The sequence below is a fragment of the Marmota marmota genome, unplaced genomic scaffold (assembly GCF_001458135.2).
Source record: "Marmota marmota marmota unplaced genomic scaffold, marMar, whole genome shotgun sequence".
Taxonomy (NCBI): Eukaryota; Metazoa; Chordata; class Mammalia; order Rodentia; family Sciuridae; genus Marmota; species Marmota marmota.
The window spans coordinates 2,070,904-2,079,912 of NW_026000108.1; the positions used below are offsets into that span (position 1 = coordinate 2,070,904).

Here is a 9,009-nt window from a genome sequence, read left to right on the forward strand (position 1 = left end):
GGTCCCAGCACTGAGACAGGAACCCAGCAGCATTGTTGAACAGAGGAAAGACCAGAGTTTGAGGAGGCCACAATAACTGGGATTTGGGTCAGAGTTCCAGGCAGGAGGGGCTTGTACATAGAGGTCTGGAGATGAGATCTACTGAGAGTCCCCTCTGTTTCTTGGCTCAGTTCTCATCTGTGCACAGGTTGCATAAATCTAAGCACTGAGTCTCCAAAAAGCAGCAAGGTGTTCATACCTGATGTTTGAACTGGGCGAAGTGGAGGCAGGTAGTGAGGCACTGGAAACGTGCTTATTACCTGCCTCAGAGGAATCCAATTGACCCCACACAACTTCCTGGCTGATAGAACAAAGCCCAGCATTCTCTAAAGAAATACAGGAACTTCCCACCTCAGCCAAGTGCAAGCCACAATACGGGCACATGGTCAGAAGCTACCAGGCTCTGCCAAAATAAGGAAAACAAACTGTAATCAAGAGGAGTTCCAGTCGAAAGAAACAGATTCAAAAGAAACACAATAAGTCCATAAGAAACTTAAAAGGACCTTTATAAGTCTTTTAAATGTTCTCAGTGATGTCAGTATAAACAAGGTGAAGGAATACATGTAAAAACCAAAAAAGACAAAAGGCCAGCGTGCACAAGGCAGTACTGCCAAACAACAGCAACAACATGAGCTGAAATGGTGTGAACCCTGGACAGAATTAATAGCAAATATGAAGTCTGCACTTGATGTTGTGTGCATGTGTCTATATCACATATTTGTGTATACACATATGTGTATGTGGAAAATGCATATGAACTAAAAAATGTGGTTTGCCATCTGTGGAACTGGAGTCCTAAAAGAGGTAGGGGACAAACAGTGCAGTGGCCCACACCCGTAATTCCAGTAGCTCAGGAGGCTAAGGCAAAAAGATCACAACTTAGGCCCTAAGCAACTCTTAAGACCCTGTCTCTAAATAAAATTTTTAAAAGGGGCTGGGGATGTGGCTCAGTGGTCAAGCAAGTGGTTCAGTCCTCTGTACCAAAAAAAAAAAGAAAAGAAATGGAAGTATAAGAGATAGGAACCTAGGGCCTTGTGCATGCAAGACAGATACAACCACCAATACATTGGGAATCAAAGAACCAGAGTCCTAGAAAATCATGTTCAAAATGCTGAAAGCAACGGTTCATGAAAATCTCAAAAATAGGTAGAGAAACTATCATGTGCCTGTGGTCCCAGTTAACTTGGGAGGCTGAGATGAGAGGATCACTTGAGCCTAGGAGTTGGAAGACAACCTGGGCAACATAGCAAAAACCCTGTCTTCTTTTTTTTTTTTTTTTTTTTTTAAGGCACATTGCAAAGTATGGATTAGCAGTCTTAACAGAAATCATGAAAGAGAAGAAAATGACATTTAAAGCACTGAAGGATAAAACCAAAACAAAAACCTGTCAAGCTCAGATTTGGTATATAGAGCATAACTCCAGAAATGAAGGCGGGGAGATCCACTTCAGACTGACAACATGAGTTCTGCTGACCCGCCGCTTAGTGTGACTGGTGATAAGTTATCCAAAGAATGCACTTGCTAGGCGCATTGGCAAGTCTGCAGTCCCAGTGACTTGGGAGACTAAGGCAGGAGGGTCCCAAGTTCAAGGCCGCCTGGGCAACTTAAGACCTTATCTCAAAATGAAAAATAAAACAAGGGGCTCTTGATGTAGCTAAATGGTAAATTATCCCTGGGCTCAATCCTTAGTACTACCAAAAAATAAAAATGTTAAATAGTTAAAATCTGTAAATAAACATTAGAGGGCAGGTAGTATGGCTCAGTGGCAGAGTGCTTGCTAGTATGCATGAGATGCTGGGTTCCCATCATCAGCACTACAAAAAAAAAAAACAATGAAAATAACTCAGAGCCTCTGTAAATGGTCTTAAAAGCAAACTGCAAATAAAGAAACATCCATCCAAGGATAACTATTAAAAAATTGATAAGAAAGATGAGTGGAGTTGGAGTTGTAGCTCAGTGGGAGAGCACTTGGCTAGCATGTGTGAGGCACTGGGTTCAATTCTCAGCACCACATATAAATAAAAGTCCATCAACAACTAAAAAATACTTTAAAAAAAATAAGACAAGTGGTATTTGAAGCAAGATTTTTCTTGTCCTTCTTGCCAGCCAGCAAGGTAAATCTCCACAACAGATTGCTATGGCCAAGATCATGGTCCTCCTGCCACCTCCCAAGATAGTTCTTTCTCCAACAAGGAGCACAGGGGCATTGTCCATCCTGCCTTCAGCCACCTGTTGCTGAGGTTAAGAGGTGGGAATCTCCACTGCCACCCAGCCCCACTCAAGGAGACCACACCCAGAACATGGCCCTGATTACAGTTGCCCTGGCTTATGAGACAGTGGTCCCAGGCCAAGAAAGTCCAGTCAAGAAGAAAGGGCTACCCCCCGATCCTCAGCTTCTGTTACCCAATTACTGAGCCAGTGGTCCCAACAAACCAGGTCCTGTCACCTGAAACACCAAATAGAAGAGGTGATAGTGAAAAGTGGGAAAGGAACTTAAATCACTGTAGCCATATTGGGAAGGCAAAGTGAGTTCAAACACTGGCAGGAACTGGAGGTTCACCCCTTCCCCGTTCTTCCTCTAAGCAATCTTGGTCATATGTGGTCAGTTGATCATTCTAAAAAGCTCTTATTATCTTGAGGGCAATTTCCACTGGTCGGTCTGTCAGACCTGGGATCCTAGGACAGGACACATGAGTTCCCATGAGATGATCGTTCCTCTAGGGAAGCAGTCTCATCACAGGGCGACGGGTCTACAAGGCTTCCACTGTTTTACTTCCACTGCCCCTGGAAGGAGCTGGACAACATCTGAAGACCTGGAACTGAATGCTGTTAAAAGCTAATCATCGATGCCCCTGCAAATCTTGTCTTGAAGGGAGGACAAGATCTATGGTGGTGAACTTAAGGCTAGTAAACTTTGTATTACTAGTCTATAGATGAACACACTAAATAATTAACATGCCTACATGCAGAGCTGACCAGGTGACAAAGGAAACAAAATGAAGGCAGAGTTGCCAAGCTTTATGCTGCTTTCAGTTACATTGGGCATCTGCTCTAAGTAAAAACCCAGTGCTTTTGGACAGGCAGCCTCTCAATCCCTGTTCTGCTCCTATACAGAAACTTGCTCTCAATCCTACCCTGAGCTTGAGTCCTGGGTAGAGAAAGAGGCCTTATGTAAAATGGATAGTTCTTTCTTCCCACAGACACTGGCTTCATCTGCAGCAGAGAATAAAAGGCTCAAGACAAAAAAAAAGCACCCTTGAGAATACTGAAGGCTGCACTCACCCTGGGCACTGGGGCTGTAGTAGTGCCAACAGTTTGTTAGTGAGCTGTTCACTATGACAGATGCCTGAGAACGACAAATTAAAGGAGGATCATGGTTCCAGAGGTTTCAGTCCATGGTCAGCTAGCCCCATTGCTTTGGGCATGAGGTGAGACAGAACATCATGGCAGAAGAGCATGGTGGAGGGAATATGCTCACCTCAAGGCAGCCAGAGTAAGAAAGAAAGAGGGTCTAGGGACTAAAAAAAAAAAATCCTTCCACAGCAAACCCCCAGTAACCACCTTCTAACAGCCATGTCCCACCTCCAATTTCTCCACCTCCCGGTGTCTATTCAGCTGTCAATGGATTAATCCACTGATGTGGTCAGAGCCCTCATGAGCCAATAAAAGCCCCACCTCTGAACACTGCTACATTGGAGACCAAGCCTTTGAGGACATTGCAAATGCAAACCATAGCAAACAATGACCTCAGAACTAGTCTTGCAGAGGAGTTGGAATTTGATTGAATTTGTTTGTAGAAACATTTATGTCCCAGGGCATTGTTGAAAATAACAGAGCAATGAGTTGCAAAACAATAGTGGTTTAACAGCCAGATGTGATCAGGAAAAGAGAACTCTACAAAAATCACTGTGGTCCTGGATAACTGGAGACACCCTGAGGAGCAAGAGAGGGTTTAAATGATCCCACTAAAATAACTAGATAAATGTGAAAGACTTACGCAGAATTGCTGACATCCCAGCATGGGTACACTTTAGAAACCTTGGGTAGGCATCATGGCAAACCCTATAACGCCTTTTCCATAGTAACTAAGCACTTACCATGCTCTAAATATGTAATTTTTTTCTTCCTTTTGAGAACTCAAACCTCTTAAAGCATTTTACAACTTCTGTTTGGTACATCCAAACCACCAGTGTTGCTATTCTTGTGTTTTGGAGCCACTATTAAGTGAAATGAGTTGTTTGAACACATGCATTGTGATACCTTGACAGTTGACCTTAGTGACTAGAAGTGACTAATGGGAAGGAAATGTAAAGCATGCAAAGGAATAGGAAATATGACCCATACACTGGTGGAAAAGAAAATTAAGAAAATGGGCACTATGGAAGAGTGGATGTCAAATTTTATCACAAGACTTCTAAATAGCCAATATAAACATATTCACAGAACTAAAGGAAACCATGATTAAAGACGTAAGCAATGGCCAGGTGCAATGGCTTACCCCTGTAATCTCAGCAACTCAAAGCTGAGGCAGGAGGATCACAAGTTTGAGGCCAGTCTCAGCAATTTAGCAAGGCCCTAAACAACTTAGCAAGACCTTGTCTCAAAATAAAAAGGGCTGGGGTGCTGGGGATATAGCTCAGTTGGTAAACTGCTTGCTTTGCATGCACAAGGCCCTGGGTTCAATCCCCACTACTACCACCAAAAAAAATTAAAATAAAGGACTGGGAAGGTAGCTCAGAGATTAAGCATCCCAGGTTCAAAACCCAATATCACCAAAAAGAAGAAAGAAAAATAAAACGGAATTACTTCCAAAACAAAAAACAAAAGGAAATTAAAGAATTTGAAAAGTACAATATCTGGGCCCTGCAATGGGTATGGATATGGTACAGCAGCTGGGGTGGGAGGGTTACATACCACAAAGTACAGAGGTGAAAGTGTAACCCAGCTTGTGAGAGCTCCACAGTATAAAGGGAGAGAAAAGATGCACAGCTTCACCATAAACCAGGTAATGTCTGTTCTCAAGATGTTCCTAACTGCAACAAAGCTCAGCCATGACAACATAGGAACCAGATGTTTGTACCTGGCAAGGGAAGACAACCTGTTGAATGTGCAGTTTCTCACTCCTCCAGTGGAGAGAACTGGTGTTCCACATGTTTTTGAGCATATGGCCCTTTGTGGTTCTCAAAACCACAGAATCCATGCAGAGATCTTTTCTTCAAAATATTGAACATTTCCACTTTAATGAATGCCTTCACAGGCAGGAAGGATAGTAGTGACTAGAACAAGAGGAATCCGTGTGACCCCCAAAATGCCCTTGATTTTTAGGGAACATTTACGGATAATGAGAGGATTATTTTCTCAGCACCTTCCAAGCAACTTTCCCTGGCCTCATTGGATGTGATCCCTCGTGCATCCCAAAGCTCATGTGGGAGCAGTTCAAACCATTTCATGCTACTCTCTACCACCTAAATAGTGTTAGGTTCTTCACTTAGGGTAATTCTCAGATCGGCATCTGCAACAAATTCATGAAGGAGCTCTGGGTGAATTTCAGAAAATTGAACCAAATATCACAGTGCCAGCCCAGAAGACCTGGGACAAGCTGGGGGAATTCAGGTGCAGCCTAGATTCATTTGCTACAGATACCTCTAAACAAACAACGGTCAGTGTTGGTTTCCTCTTGCTGATGTCACTGACACATTTGAAGTCTTCACATTAAATCTTCTGGCTTCACTCTTTTTATTATTATTATTTTAGATGGACACAATACTTACTTTATTTATTTTTATGTGGTGCTGAGTATCAAACCCAGTGCCTGACACATGCTAGGCAAGCACACTACCACTGAGCCACAATCCCAGGCCTCTGTTTTCACTCTTGATTGCTGGGCCAAGTTCCCCCTTTACAAAGCCTAATTGAATCTGGACTTGGCACAGACTTTTCTCCCTGGTATAGTGGCTACATAAGGGAGGCCTGCTTCAATATAAGTCTCCAAGGGATTGCCAAGAAAGATATTCAGACAGAGACCTTGTGGATAGAACAGTTGAGAAATAATTGAGAAAGGATTTGAAGAGTGTTGAGGGCCACAGCCAATTCGGGATGACGCATGGCATTTTTCCCAGAAGTAGTGGTTGAGAGATGACTTTTGAGTTCTGGCGGAGTTCCCGTTGAGTTCCACTTGAGCTCTCGCGGGGATTCCCGGAGAGTTCCCATTGGTTGGGGAAGTGCCAGAGGAGGGATATTTCTGGTTGCTGGTTCCTGGAGGAGCCGCGTGGGGTCCAGGAGAGTTCCCGGGGAGCGTGTGTGGAGTGTGCTGGTGGAGTTCAGAAATAAAGTTTATTCCTGCTTCAGTGGCTCGTGATTTGTGCCCAGCCAGACTGTGGCAGAAGAGATTTGAAGTGAAGCTTTACTTTATACAATTGAAATTCAAATAAAGCATCAGTCTACCAGCTTTGGACTTGCCCTGGCAAAGCTTCCTGCTAGAATCATGATAGGTGCCCTGTGGAGCTTTTCCAGGTGGGAAATCAGCTAAATTTAGGCAGTGCCTTAAGGAAAATCCTAAATTTTTCTAAGAAAAAGTATTTTAAGAATAATCAGCATAAACTGACTTGATGAACCCTGATGACAAGTATCATGAGAAATGCAAATAGGAACAGAAAAAAAGCAGGAGGTCAGTTTCTCTCTCTCTCTCTCTCTCTCTCTCTCTCTCTCTCTCTCTCTCTCTCTGAAAGCCAAGCAGCAGATCTATGAAAAAGGTTTAGAATTATGGAGTCAGCAAAGTAAACCTCAAGATGCCTCCCGTCTCCCAGCATTGAAAGTCTGAGACATTGAGCCCACCATACCTTTCATCAAGCTGGATGTGGCCTTAACAACTGGAGAAATCCGTGTGTAGTATTGTGCCCAGCCCACCAACAACATGGTGTATTTTTGAGCCTTGTCTAGTTTTAAACACACTTCCCAAGGAGCTGAAGGTACATGTGTCTCTCTTTTGCAACATCCTCACCAAGCTGGGATGTGCCATTCTCCACTATAGAGAATAAGCTCAGCAGATAGAGCCAAAGAAGGAGGCATGACCATGTCTCCCTGCATGATCCATGGTCAGTCACACCTGGATACTACAAACAGTGTACTTTTTCCATCTCTGCCTGAAGCAAAATCTTCCTGACATGATCTACCTGTGAAGTACTTAACAATCCATGCTTCGGAGAACGCTTCAAAGAGTTAGTTAAGATGACAGACAGCATCTTAAAACCCATTCTCAAATGGGATTCCAGATTCCCAGCATCTGTATACATTCTTCAGAACTAGCCAGACCCTTGTGCCTGTGAGGACTTACAGGAGTTCTTCCTTCAGGGGCATGGATAAGGTGAGGTGGATGAAGAGAATTGTTGAAATGACAGACATCAAACCAGTCCTGAGAAAGAAACATAAATTAGACTGATAATATGAGATGTTCAGTGAACACTGCTCGTCCACACATGGCTGAGAAACCTGCACACAGTGGCTCTGGTAGAAGTGCACATATGAATGGCTCCCAGATCATAAGAAAGCTGATCACTGTCGAAGCCTGCCAGATGAATGTGTATTTCCTGTTGCGGAAATACATACATGGATTATGTGAATAAGTGTGCCATGATCATCCCCTTCACAGATCCAGATCATGCTAGTCTGAAGATCCTTGCATGTTTGATGGCTGCTAAGTTCTTGCATACAGAAATTGAGAAAAAGCAGGTGTTTGTGGAAAGGTGCTCAACTCAGCCAGGTTGGAATTTTCACTCTGAACAGGGATCCAAATCCAATAGAAACACTTCAGTGTTTTGGGAAGGCTGTCGACTGTGCTAAGTCTGGAACATCCATAAAGCAGAACATCAGTGAAGCCAAACTATCTGTCTTCTCCACTGTATATGCTGCTTCCAGACAAAGGAATGGTCCACTTCTTGCACAGCCTTTCTGATGAGATAAAACAGGCACAGAGGGAGCAGCCCTTCACTGGCACCCATGACATCCTGGCTGCTGTGAGCACGAAGTACCTTTGCACTGGGAAGCACACATGTGGACCAGGGAATGCAAAAATTGCTATGGACTTCCCATGGATAATAAGATAACTGGTCATAAGTATTTTTGACCATACTCTGGAACTCAATTGAACCTACATATGTATAGGTTCTTAAAAATTAAGGCTCTGAGACAAATTTAGCTTGGAAGATCATAAGTGTTACTACTTTTTCCAAAAATCGCAATTATGTCATTCTTGAAATTTGGTCAGGGCTGGGGTTGTGTCTCAGTGGTAGAGTGCTCGCTTAGCATGCGCAAGGCCCTGGGTTCAATCCTCAGCACCACATAAAAATAAATAAAATAAAGGTATTGTGTCTAACCAAAAAATAAAATAAAATCTCTAAAAAATAATTGGTCAGGGCTGGGGATGTGGCTCAAGCAGTATCGCGCTTGCCTGGCATGCATGCGGCCCAGGTTCGATCCTCAGCACCACATACAAACAAAGATGTTGTGTCCGCCAAAAACTAAAAAAATAAATATTAAAAATTCTCTTTAAAAAAATAATTTGGTCAAAGGTATTAACTGGCAAGTTGAACAAAACCTGTCTTAAAGAGGGAAGCATGGGCTGGGGATGTGGCTCAAGCGGTAGCGCGCTCACCTGGCATGCGCCGGGCGCTGGGTTCGATCCTCAGCACCACATAAAAATAAAATAAAGATGTTGTGTCCACCAAAAACTAAAATATTTTTTTTAAAAAGGGGAAGCATGGTGACCTGAAGAAATTGAAATAATCATTCATTAAATGCCAATACAAATTAGAATTTTAAAATGTACTAATCCTAGAACATTTATGTTAAAACTAAAAGGCAACTCTGAGCTAAAAAAAAAAAAGTATGATAACTAAAATTTTAAAATCGACTAGTTGAAGGGCTGGGGATGTGGCTCTGGTAGAACACTTGCCTAGCATGTGCAAGGCCCTA

General features: G+C 43.0%; 1 pseudogene; it reads left to right on the plus strand.

Moving 5' to 3' along the window:
- The first annotated feature begins 6,302 nt into the window (after positions 1 to 6,302).
- On the plus strand, positions 6,303 to 8,413 carry LOC107139090 (annotated as a pseudogene).
- The last annotated feature ends 596 nt before the right edge of the window (positions 8,414 to 9,009 follow it).